Source organism: Anas platyrhynchos, chromosome 3, assembly GCF_047663525.1.
Source record: "Anas platyrhynchos isolate ZD024472 breed Pekin duck chromosome 3, IASCAAS_PekinDuck_T2T, whole genome shotgun sequence".
NCBI classification, from domain to species: domain Eukaryota; kingdom Metazoa; phylum Chordata; class Aves; order Anseriformes; family Anatidae; genus Anas; species Anas platyrhynchos.
This window is the reverse complement of record NC_092589.1, coordinates 70,880,806-70,893,427: the sequence shown is the minus strand read 5'-3', so window position 1 is coordinate 70,893,427 and position 12,622 is coordinate 70,880,806. Positions and strand designations below refer to the sequence as shown.

At 36.3% G+C, this 12,622-nt stretch overlaps 1 protein-coding gene across 6 annotated transcripts in view; it reads right to left on the bottom strand.

Annotated features, from left to right (window-relative positions):
- Positions 1-12,622, bottom strand: part of HS3ST5 (heparan sulfate-glucosamine 3-sulfotransferase 5) — a 195,183-nt gene that overhangs the window by 49,396 nt on the left and 133,165 nt on the right. Inside the window, exons 1-2 of one of the 6 annotated variants that reach the window (XM_038177188.2) lie at positions 1,362-1,561; positions 19-156 (exon numbers count right to left, since the gene is read on the bottom strand). The exons of 3 other annotated variants lie outside the window; for them this stretch is intronic. The gene's annotated coding sequence lies outside the window, so the exon portion shown is untranslated. Of the gene's footprint in view, positions 1-18; positions 157-1,361; positions 1,562-8,625; positions 9,875-12,622 lie in introns of those variants that run through there. 2 more of the 6 variants (XM_072036093.1, XM_072036094.1) reach the window with 2 other exon arrangements.

Genomic DNA, 12,622 nt, shown 5'->3' with positions numbered 1-12,622 from the left:
GTGGGAATGATTACTTACTTCTCGAAAGTGAAAATCATTAGAGGTTTGCAAACCACTCAGTAGGTTTCAGAATGATTTCAGATATCCTGGGGAGAACTCCAGATACGTAGACCACACCAACCTCTGAACCATGAATTGATTTTCTTGTATTAAGGTCTAAAAAATTGGGAAAACGCATGGAAGCATTTAAATTTTCTGTTTAAAATTGTGTTAAATTGTTAAAGATAAATACTTTTCTCTTCAACACAATATAGGAAGCTGAGTTCCTTCCCTCATTACAGAGGGAAATCCTCTTCTTTTGCTCCAACACATTCTATTCGCATTGGAGTATTTGCCTGACTTCATGTCTTAGCAAAATCATTTCCCTCACTATGCACTGTCAGAGACAGAAAATAATCTTAAGATTTACTTCCAAGGAAAAGCATTCTAAAAGAGTAAAGGTTATCTGAAGGGATATCTGAAAGGTTTGCTGTTAAAGGATCTGTAAAAACACCTGTGAAAGCAGAGTAATTAAGTGTTTTCTGTTAATTATGTTGTTAATATGCTCTATTGTATTAGGCAGCACCCATACATACCTGTCATTAGAAGAAAATGTTGTCCCTTCACCATTAATAGTTTCTAACTTAGTCAGTCATCTTACAACTATAAATTTGCTCTTGCGTAACATTCAGTGACAGATATTTCAAGACATATCTCTTTTCTATGGCAATTACCAACAACATGGCTACACTCTCAGGTTGATAGAACTGGTTACATGATTGACTATTTCATTAGCAACAGAGAATGTGCTCTAGAAATCATTCTCTAAAGGGTAAGTCTTGCTGTATGAGTGCTCACTGAAGTCCGAGATTGCGTTCCCCCTTTCTCCTCCTTTGCCCCAGCTGCTATCACTGAGCACGCTGCCACACAGTGTGGGATGTCCCTTTGGGCAGCCTGGGACAGCTGTTCTGGCCGTGTCACTTCCCAGCTCCTGGGGCACCCCTACCTTCTCGCTGGCCAGGCAGCACCAGGAGCAGGAGAGGCCTTGTCTCTGAGTGAGCACTGCTCTGCAGCAACTGAAACATCCCTCTGTTATCAGCACAATTTTCATCACAAATCCAAAATACATCATCATACAAGCCTCTATGAAGAAAACTAACTCTATCCAAGCCAAAACCATGACAATTACCAGAGAGGAATCAACATCTGCAGCATCACGAAACCCCCACTTAAGTCAGTGGGAGGTAGGGAAGGTATAAATTAGCTCAACTAAAAATGTCTTAAGAGCTAATCATAAAGAAGTCACATAGCATACAAGGCATTCAAAGGCATTTCAAGTGGATAAGTAAGACTGTTGTTTTAGGTGCAAGTTGAAGACTCACCAAAAAGTCTTATTCGGGTGAGAGAGAAGTATGGGATGAAATGGAGCCATAGGAAAAGCCATAAACATGCAGTAAAAGCATGGTCTTGACTAAAGAGGCAACCATGTTTGCCAGGGCTTGCAGTGGGAGCAGTGACCCTGAGGGAAACTGGAAGCCAGGACGGGAGCTCAGGAAGAAAATGGCAGAGCAAGCTATTGCATGTGAAACATCCTCTCTAGTTAAAAAAAAAAAACAAACAAGGGTTAGACTGGATGAACTGCATTTCAGTAAGCTACTTTTGAGCCATGCTATGTCATTCATTGTAATCTTTTAAATGTACCTAAGTAATGTAAACTGACAGACTTCTCCTAGTACCTAATCTCTGCTACCTGAAAGGAGTAAGCTTGTATTTCAGCTTTTTTTCTTCTTGGGAAGGTCTTCTCTACCTGATTGCTTATTTTCATAAACAATAGCTATTGCAGAGAATTCTATCTTCTGCCAGGTTTGGTCAACGGATTCAAGTTAATAGCCTTCTAGACAAATATGGGAAGCATGTGCAAGTAAAACACATTTTTCTTGGGGAAAAAAAAAAAAAAAAAAAGTGAAAAAAGTGAAAAATTTCATTGATTTCATTTACTAATTCACATAGCCTGACACGCATGGTATCGTTTTTTGTTCAGGAGACATACTCATATATATATCATTTTTTATACTCCTAAATTTCACATGCATACATAAACTAAAAAAAGAAAAGCCTCACAACTTTTTGAGGTTAGTCCATCCTTGGGAAAGAGATGTTTTCTCATCTGCTGGCAAAGCATATTTGTCACATTTCAGGCAAGAGCATCTGAGCATGTTTTAGTTATCTATTTATTTGCTTGCCAAAAAGAACAGATGATGTTAATCACAGCAATGATGGAAGAGAGCATCCAAAAGGTCCACATGGCTTTTGATTAAAGCTTGTTAGATAGCATTTTAACTTCAAGGGGCTTGTTGTTGTCACAGTTCCCTGTAGGGAGGCACCTAATATATCTGTGCTTTTTCATCGAGTAATGCATGTTGTGTGCTAGATCTACTTCTGCTACTTCACATCTCACTTTTTCTATTTAAAACCCTTGGTGATTTCATATTCATATCTAAAGCTTTATCCAGTGTTTTAAAATATTTTAGAAAGCCCCAAAACTGAGTTTTCCTACTGTTTATTCCACAACTCCTTAACTCAGGAGATTCAGCTCCATAATTTGTCCTGCATCATGGAGACATCCTTCACAGGCAGCAAGATTCAGCCTCACCTGACCTTCCTTGGCTACTATTTCTTGTACTGACATGCCATTTTCCTTTCTATACCTATATTACTGTTTGAGCTACCATGGGGTTTGTATTAAGAACTACTTAGGTAGTTCTATAGATGCAGAAAAATTCTTTTGCCTACACTACAGGCTGTGCATGTACCTTTTAGGAAAATACCACAGAATCACAGAATTGAAGGGGTTGGAAGGGACCTCGAAAGATCATCGGGTCCAACCTCCCTGCCAAAGCAGGTTCCTTAGAGCAGGCTGCCCAGGTAGGTGTCCAGATGGGCCTTAAATATCTCCAGAGAAGGAGACTCCACAACCTCCCTGGGCAGCCTGTTCCAGTGCTCCGTCACCCTCACCATGAAGAAATTCTTTCTCATGTTTGTGCGGAACTTCCTGTGCTCTATCTAGTGACCATTACTCCTTGTCCTGTCACTGCAAACCACTGAAGAGGTTGGCCAAATCCACCTGTCTCTCACACCTCAGGTATTTATAAACATTGATGAGATCCCCTCTCAGTCTTCTTTTCTCAAGGCTGAACAGACCCAGGTCTCTCAGCCTTTCCTCATAAAGAAGATGCTCCAGGCCCCATATCATCTTTGTGGCCCTCTGCTGGACTCTTTCCAGGAGATCCCTGTCTTTTTTTTTACCGGGGAGCCCAGAACTGGACACAGTACTCCAGGTGAGGCCTGACCAGGGCAGAGTAGAGGGGGAGGATCACCTCCCTTGACCTGCTGGCCACGCTCCTTTTAATGCATGCCAGGATTCCTCTTGGACATGAGGGCACAGTGCTGGCTCATGGTCAACCTGTTATCCACCAGGACCCCCAGGTCCTTCTCGTCAGAGCTCTTCTCCAGCAGGTCGTTCCCCAGCCTGTACTGATACTTCGGGCTGTTCCTTCCCAGGTGCAGGACTCTACACTTGCTCTTGTTAAACCTCATTTGGTTTCCTCCTGCCCATCTCTCCAGCCTGTCTGGTCTCACTGAATGGCAGCACAGCCTTCTGGTGTGTCAGCCACTCCTCCCAGTTTTGTGTCATCAGTGTACTTGCTGAGGGCAGACACTATATCCTCATAAAGGTGGTTGATGAGGATGTTGAACAAGACTGGACCCAGCACTGACCCCTGGGGAACACCGCTAGTCATAGGTCTCCAGCTGGACTCTACACCACTGATCACCACCCTCTGAACTCAGCCAGTCATCCAGTTCTCAGCCCACCTTGCCATCCACTCATCTATCCCACACTTTATCAGTTTTTCTAGTAGGATGTCACAGGAGACAATATAAAAAGCCTTGTTAAAGTCAAGGTAGATGACATCCACTGCTTTCCCCTCATCTACCCAGTTGGTGATGCCATCATAGAAGGCAACAAGGTAGGTCGAGCACAACTTCCCCTTGGTGAATCCATGCTGATTCATCCTCATAACCTTCTTCTCTTCCAATTGCTTGGAGATGGCATCCAGAACAAGCTATTCCAACAGATATACATGGATGGGCTGCCCAGGGAAGCGGTGGGGTTACCATCCCTGAAGGTCTTTAAAAGACATTTAGATGTTGAACTTAGCAATATGGTTTAGTGGAGGACTTGTCAGTGTTAGGTCAGAGGTTGGACTCGATGATCCTGAGGTTTGTTCCAACCAGACAATTCTGTGATTCTGTGATAAACACAATATACTTGTGTAATCCAAGTTTTGATTTGAAACTAATACTGTTGTATGCCAATGCATATGAGCAGTTGTAGATCTGTTACAGGAGAGGCACTTGTTTAAACAGGAAAGGAGACAAGAGAGGTAGTATCAGGAAAAAGGAAGGATCGAAGAGGTGGAATTCACACAGGGCCTCTTTTCAGAGGATGCATTTCCACAAACAAGTGTGGCGGCACACTCTAAAACTTCAGCACAAGGACTACATCAAAATTCTTGTTCTTTCTAGTGAAAAGATTTAATCACTAATGTGCTATAATCGTGTATTTGACTGTACTTAGTACATATGACAACTGCAAAGAATAGGCATAGAATATAATTAAACAGTCTGTTTTCCCCTGGATAACATATACATGTAGCTTGAGTATTCTTCCTAGCTCCAATACCAGGATGTCCATGGTGCCTCTGCAATAGCACCAGTACATTGGCATCAATTAAAACATCTCAGAAACTAGAGTTTTTCTGTAAGAAAGGTTTTGTGATGGAGAGAGATGGGTAGGGTCACACGTATTTCATATGATGTCATATGTAATCTAGTGATACACAGTGATCATAGGCAATAATAAGTGTGATAATCATTCTTCCAAGCTCACTTCTGAGTTTCTTTGATATGCAGAACTTTGTTGGATATTCTGACCTAAAAGGAACAAACACTGACCTTTTTTACCTGACTCAACAGGTTCCAGTGACTGTATCTGGTGTAACATTAAGTACTAAGCATAATGGAACTAAAAAATATAGTAATTACAGAATAATGGGCAACATGTAAAGCCTGCAGATATTAAGATTATTGGTGCGTGAATATGATAACTATGTGGGTGACTTTTAATAAGTTCTGCCAATTACACTGGTTGTAATACATATTTGTGTGAACTGCCATGTGTGAATATTTGTTTTACAATAGGTGATTATTTCATAAAGAAAATAATTTCATAGGGCAGACATATTGTGTGTTTCAAGGCAGATATTTCTGGTGACAAGGTGTCCATGTAATTCTTATAAATTCATAATTCCCACAACAAATATATCTATCATTGAAATAAAATAAAATAAAATAAAATAAAATAAAATAAAATAAAATAAAATAAAATAAAATAAAATAAAATAAAAACATTGCTTTTTTGTTAAGAACACAAACTTTGCTTTTTAATACTCAAACTGTTTCTGCATAAGCTTTGATAGTGTTACTGTCACACAAAACAAGAGACAAAAATAAATGAGCATTATTCAAAGGTATAGCACGACTAAAAAAAAAAGTGCATTATTTAATTGGATAATGATAGTTTCGAGTCTTAAGTTGACGTTAAAGTCTTTGTGAAGTAAATGGAAAGATTAATTGCACACTGTATGTACTTCAAGATTGTAAACATTTCAACAGACAATCACGAGTGAAAAACTGACCTGAAACATACTTTTGGCAACATCCTTACTTGTAGCTGTTATGTGAACATATTTTTTTTTTTTTATAGCCTACATAAACAAAAATAGAGGCCAAGGAAACTGTTGAATATGCATTTCATTTTCCAATCAACTGTAGCATGACTTCTAAATAGATTTTCCCTTGAATCCTCTTTTGGCTATGTAATTGGTATACACCTTTGATTCTGCCTGAAAAATCCCAAGTCATTAGTTATGTAATCTTTCTGATTATACATATTGCTAGATTTATGGTAAATTACACTATGGCAGTTTATTTTTCTTTTAGGAAACATTGCATTGATTTGCTAACTGGGAATACAAGAAAAAAAGTCTCTGCTGTAATGTGTTATCTCACATAGACAAAACTGACCTGGAAATTGAGCTGAATAGTGAGATTGAGTACTAATACTGTTGGTATGAGAAAATCTTCATGTTATTCCAAACAAAAACTGATTGAGAAGAATTACAGAAGGAATCTCATGTTACTGAATGACATGAAAATGATATGTCAGACAAAACTTTGTCAAAAACTTAAACTAGTGTGTGTTAGTAGTAACAACCTAAGTATACATGCACACTAAGACATAGTCATGAAAATCAGCTTTCACTCATCAGAAGAAATGAATGCAAATACCCCTACGCAAAATGTCAGCTTAGTGGTCAGGGTAGTTAAAATAACACAGAAATGGTAGGGAAGGACAATAAGGGATGAAACATCATTATGTTACCGTGTGCATTCCTCGCATGCCTACATCCTGAATTCTGCAGATAGTTCTGCTTATGTTACTTCAAAAGAGATAAAGTAGAATTAAACATTCTTCAAAGAAGAACAATAAGGTTGGTCAATGACCTCCCTAGGAGGGGTAATTAAGTAAACTAGAACTTTTCAGATTTAAAAGGAATATTGTTAGAAGGAAGAGAATATGATTTATGTCTATAAAATCACAAATTGCATGGAGATACTAAACATGGACTGATTATCCATTATTTTTCAGCACTAGGAAGAACCAAATAAGATTATCATTAGGAGATTTAAAATAAACAAAAGAAAGTACTTTTTCAAATAAAGTGTAATTGAGTTGTGAAACTCATGGTGAATGTCAAAAATATAAGTGGATTCAAAGGTAGATTGAAAACTTTCAGTGGAAGATCTTTCAAAAGCTATTAAACACAGTGATGTGATTACAACATGCAGCTCAGTCTCGCAAATGCAAATTGCTGAGAGTAGCAAAGGTACATGTTAAAGTATCATTCTGTATTAAAGTATCATTCTGTATTTGTCTTGTTTCTTAGTCTTCTCCTTAAAAACAATATATTTATTCTTGCCTGAAATGGTACACTAGATTAAATTAATTTTTAAGCAATTCTGTACAGATGTTCTGTATGTAGTACATAACTCAAATTTCATTTAAACCAACAAAGTAATTTCATTGACTAAAGGGAGCTGAATTAAGCTATCTGAGAAAATGAACTTCCCAGTATGATGTTTTTCTAATGATATGGTAACTAGGCTTGCTAGATTGGTTATTGTAAACTCAAGGAAATGTCAAAGTTGTCCAAAACAAAGAGTGCCTGGAATGTAGCTATTGTGGCTGCAAAGCACCCCCTCATACGTTCTGGGTTTCATTTTAAAACCACATCCAAAAATTATAGTTCTACGATTTATCTATTGTTAAATTTAAGAGATTGGTCAGATGACTGCTTTTTCTCTCTTGAGTGGTAGCTGATCTGGTTACCTAACTCTTCATCTGAGTTTATGAATTGCATGGTCAATTGGAGGCTAGTCTGCAGTTTTATGAAATTAAGATATTAATAGATAATTGCCAAACTACAAAATAGAAGTCACCTCCTTTTCCCAAACAATTTGTCTTTATGAGGAAGGCAGACCTTAGAAAGTGCAAATGTAGATCAATACCCTTTTATTTTGTTTTATTCTAGAAAAAAAAAAAAAGTCTTTTAGGGAACAAGTCATACGTTTACATACAGAACATGTTCTTAACATAAAAATAAAAATAATAAAAAAAAGGAAATAAAATCAGATTAGGCCAGAATAATTTTTAAGAGTGTTAACTACTGACATTTCTTTAGTTCTACTATCATGACTGACTCTGTTATGTAAAACAAGCTAAATAGCAAAGAATGTTAACATGAATACACATAACATGAACTGACAAAAATATTTATTTATATGAAACAACAAAAATTTGAAGATAAATCCAGGTATTTAGCTATAGAGGCTCTCTCTGCAGGCAATGGAGAAAAACAGGTACCTCTCAATGGCCTTTCATTTCTGCCAATGGTACTATTTTAAGATAGATAGTGGAATCACTTGTTATCATTCTCTGTGATGAGAGAGATAGCTTTAATGATTAACCATCTAACTCAGACTTGATGTTTAGCTCTTCTTCAGCCAATGTCAAGTGAGGTGAATCCCACCCAGTTATTCTACTGGGGCACAATTGCAATATGGATATTAAAAATGCATAGGGTTTTATTTCCCCAAAGTTCAGAAGAGTCTCTGAAGGACTTCATCTTAAATCTTTTTCTTTCCTGATGAGGGAATGGGGCAAGAGTTTACCCCAGTTCATTTGCCAAGCTATTAGCAGATCTAGCAATGCAGTCTTTGCTTGTGGACAGCTAAATACTGTTTATGAAACCTACTTTATCCTAATAATGAATTGCTAATAACCTGTCTAGGAACAAAGGTGGAACTAATTAGATTTGTTTCATGTTTCATGGTGAGTCAAATATTATATATAGCTAATATAGGTGAACAAATTAATATGGCAAGAACATTAAACTTCACAAGGACGCTTATTGATAGACAAATGTAGGAAATTGAATGGGAAATAAGAGCAGTAGGTTTTACCTTAAGTGTCTGGACTCACTGGGGAGGTGTGAATATGCATCACCCCGACCAAATATCACAATGAAGACAGAGGAAATTCAGCACTGTCAGAGGCAAACATATTACATTTACTGCAGTCTTCCACTACTCGGTAGAATATCTCTCTAGGGAGCTATTGCAGGGCTTCTGCACGCTGGGAACAACTTGATGGTCTATGTACAAAGGAGACAGTTTTTTGAAATGACATCCTGCTAAAAGGAAGGATGGCAGTATGAGAACTTATAGGTAAGTGAGAAGAATCTTTTCACTTTTTCTTTGTGTAATAAAAATAAACACTTTAATTTTACATTGATTAACAGTTACTTTATCTTTAAAAATAAGAATGCTTCTGTCAAAAACAAACAAACAAAAAATCACAAAACAAAACAACAGCAATTTCCTTGAAATTAAAGAAGGAGAAGCATGTTCTGGAAAATGCCATTTTTTTTTTTTTTTTATTGTGGATGCACATACAGAAACATACGGTACTGTTAGAGGAAAAAAAAAAGAAAAAAGACTTAAAATGCATAGATATTTCATTATGCATGGAGGTGATATGCACATGACAAAAGTGTTAATACTTCCATCTGAAGTTCCAAGAGGTGCCAATATGTTATCTGAAAGCAGTATGTGCTATATTTTTTTACCAATTTGGGGATCACTATGTGCTTTACATATATTTATACATTGCTCAAAATGGGCTGATATAATCTAGTTTTACATGTTATGCTCTGGGCCGATATAATCTAGTTTTACATTTTATGCTCTATTTATTTACCTACACACCCCCCCACACAGAGTCATGAAAACATATCTTACATATCCTCCAAAAAAGTAAATAGTAACATTAAAACGCAAAGAAATTAAGATGTCTTTTCTTTCACTATATTCCTATTCAAGAAAAAAAAAAGGATTTTGAAAGAAATCCTGCCATAAGTATTTTAATTTTGAATAAAAATGCTGCTTAAAAGAAAATAAACACAAAATTTTGAAAAATTGGCAGGAGCCAACTATGTCTTGTATTCTGTTAACAATTAAAAACAAAGAACAACAATTTCTCCCATTCAAAAGGTGAGTTAAATCATCCTGAAAACATCCCTTTAAATTTAAAACCTGAAGTACAGAGTCATTCCAGAGATCTCAACAGGCTGTAAAAATGTGTAAAAATGTTTCTTTCTTTTTCTTTTTCTTTTTCTTTTTCTTTTTCTTTTTCTTTTTCTTTTTCTTTTTCTTTTTCTTTTTCTTTTTCTTTTTCTTTTTCTTTTTCTTTTTCTTTTTCTTTTTCTTTTTCTTCTTCTTTTTCTTCTTCTTCTTCTTCTTCTTCTTCTTTTTCTTTTTCTTTTTCCTCTTCTTCTTCTTCCTTTTCCTTTTCCTTTTTTTTTTTTTTTCAGTTCTTGTTCTTTTTTCTCTTTCTCTTTCTCTTTCTCTTTCTCTTTCTCTTTCTCTTTCTTTCTCTTTCTCTTTCTCTTTCTCTTTCTCTTTCTCTTTCTCTTTCTCTTTCTCTTTCTCTTTCTCTTTCTCTTTCTCTCTCTCTCTCTCTCTCTCTTTCTCTCTCTCTCTTTTTTTTTTTTTTTCTTGCAACACCAGAAGCTCATTATGCTTCATACCCACAGTGGGCTCTGCCAGCTCTGAAGACAGAGTGGAATTCTTCCGTTGCTCTGATACATCAATTTTATAATTTGATTTGAAATAATTAAGAAAGTTATAATTTGACAGCTGGATTAGTGCATAGCATGCATTTTCTTCTTGGTGTGTATATATATGTATATACACATACACAAGTTTTTAAATTCAAGGGTGTCAAAACAATGGTGTAAAACCAATTAAGGATAAAAAAAAAAAAAAGTAAAACTAGAGGTGTTACTTGAATTATTTCTTGTTGTTCACTATTGCCAATTTTTAAATAAGTACTTAACAGACCTTACTGTAACTCTCTTAGCAATACAGTAATTTATTTAATGCACTGTTCAGCAGTTTCTTAACATTAAACTGAAATAGTCTACATAGCTCACATGTTGTGAGCCTCTTTGAAAGCTCCTAAATTTGGACTGTTTACCATTTATGAAAATCTTCATGCAGAGCTATATTTATTAATTACATTCAATAATCCGATATACTAAGCAGGTATTGATTTTTGTGGAAGGGAATATCAAGATTTACTGACTAGAAAGATTAATTCTGACCAATTTAAAGCCAAGGTCAATATTTATCTTGAGGAGAAATAAATCTTGATATTCAGAAAAAATGAAAGACTGCTATGCAGTTATTTACAGTCTCAGTGTTTCTATCAGAAATATCTGGAAATCTCTCCTGCATGGATGTGAATTTCAGGTATGTCATCTTTTTCACTGAGATTGATATGATAATGTGGGAAAAATATTTATAGGACTGGGAAAACTGTCTTTTCTAACTCATCTTCACCAGCGTTACGTGGGATATGCTGAATACAATCAGGAAGCATTTATTTTTAAGAATGAACAGATTGGTCAACATAGCCACAGATTTACTGATTTGTGGTCTAGTAGGAAACAGGAACCTCATGATGTACACACAGGAGCAATATCAATTCAATATTCACAAAGGCCATATTTGAACCATGTGGAGGGACTCTGGTGTGTCCCACATTGGAGTCTGGGTAAGGCTGGAATAGACACCTTGGTGTGGGGCTCAGAGACAGTCCAGCACCATGGTCTCACACACAGCACCCTGAGCTTCTCCCAGTTAAACCAGGACCTGCTTTCCTGAAATATAATTTATTCTTATCCATAAACCCATTCCATCTCTTGTGAACTGTGGCATTGCACAGAACCTGTTGCAAAGGCATAAAGCAAGAATTCAAGCATTGCATATTATAAACTTAAACTACACCATACAGAAGATAAATTCATCAGGGCCTTACCCTCTATGCTGCCATGCAGATCAGCCTAATGAAATGGAGAATGAAATTCAGTAATATCTATGAGGTTCTGAGAGTTGATGGCAGGTTGTCCTTCATGCCTACAGAAATAGGGTTTCTAACAGTGAATGTTAAGTTCTGGTTTTGAGGGAAGATTATTTTCAATGCCATTATCTTCCTATCTGAGCTGTAGGTGTCATAAACTCTGAACATTTAGGCTGAGTTCCAAATCTTTATCTATGCACGTGCTTGCTTGAAGAATAGTGTCAACTTTTTAAATCGACACTATTTACTTATAGGAAGTTTTAGGAAGTTTTTTTTTTTTTTTTTTTTTTTTTTTTTTTTTTTTTTAACAGTAGTTCATACTAAACCATTCTGAGTTAATTGTTCCAAATTAAAAAAAATATGCAGGGCATTGCTGTGCACCTTAGGATGGAAATTTTATTGTGCTGTGAGAGAAGTCAACAGGAGTTCAAAGCACTCAGCCCCCTGCAGAACAGATGATCAAGTGCCAAAATTTCAGAATTCATGCTGAAAAAATAAACTGTTCTATATGCAGATACAGTGTCAAAAATGAGTGGAAGCCTTCATGTTGCTACATCTTCTCCCTTCCCCCAACCTGCTTCCAAAAAAGATGAAATGTTGAATTTCTTCTGTCTTTTAGTATTGCTGAGATCTACATAAATAGGAATACATTCACTGCAGGGTAACAGTGAGATTCAACTATTCCCATTAAAATGCTAATTACCATCCTTTTATAGATTGGTTGGAGAGGGTTCAGGGAACAAAAATAGCATCCAAAACCAGAGATTATCACAGAAAGAAAAAAAATCAAAGAAGAATACATGAGATTAAAATACCCTTTATTTCTAAATTTAGAAGCCCACTAAAGTGATTCTAACCATTTATTCTCCCTGGAGCTGCTCCATATATTAAACTGATACTGAGAAGCTATGAATTGTTATGCTTCCAAGCACAGTTCACAGTTTGGGTTGTTGCACATTCATATATTTTGTGTCATGACCAAGATATCACTGGCATCTTAAAAGAAGTCCTCCAATCCTTACCAGATAGAAATAAATA